A 562-nucleotide genomic window follows, 5' to 3' on the forward strand; every position below is an offset into this window, starting at 1 on the left:
CTCTGGGAATGAGCATGTGAAATAATGATCTTATTTTTAACAAAAGTGACAATACTTGTGCAAACAAGTATTCTTTCCTTTATGGGAATTATCCACAAAGCTATAAACATCCTCATGTCACCTCATACCATGATATCCCTGTTCAAAGAGGATGTAGAAATGCTTTTGGCATTATCTTCAGAGTCTGAAACATTTTCTTTTTAACATCATCAAAAAATGGTGAGGAATGTGGGGCAAATTACTATCTCTGTAAGTAAGACTTATCTTCCTGAATTTTATCTTTATCTTCTCAACATTCTAAAATTGTTGAGCATAATGAAAGTAAATATTTCACAGTGCTTGCCACCTAGTAAATTAGCCAATAAATTCAGCATTACAACTAGCAGTACAAGTGGTCCCTGACTTAAATACACTTGAATTATGAGCATTTGCTAACCCAAAGGTGAAGCAGCGTTGGCATTTTTAATTCATTAGTCACAGGAGAAAAATGGGCCATCTCCTCCCATAAGATTTACAGCCTAGTCTCTGAAAACATGCTGGCGGGTCAGCTGTAAGTCAGTTC

The sequence above is a fragment of the Elephantulus edwardii genome, unplaced genomic scaffold (genome assembly GCF_000299155.1).
Source record: "Elephantulus edwardii isolate Elephantulus edwardi_28Jun2011 unplaced genomic scaffold, EleEdw1.0 scaffold00271, whole genome shotgun sequence".
NCBI lineage: Eukaryota > Metazoa > Chordata > Mammalia > Macroscelidea > Macroscelididae > Elephantulus > Elephantulus edwardii.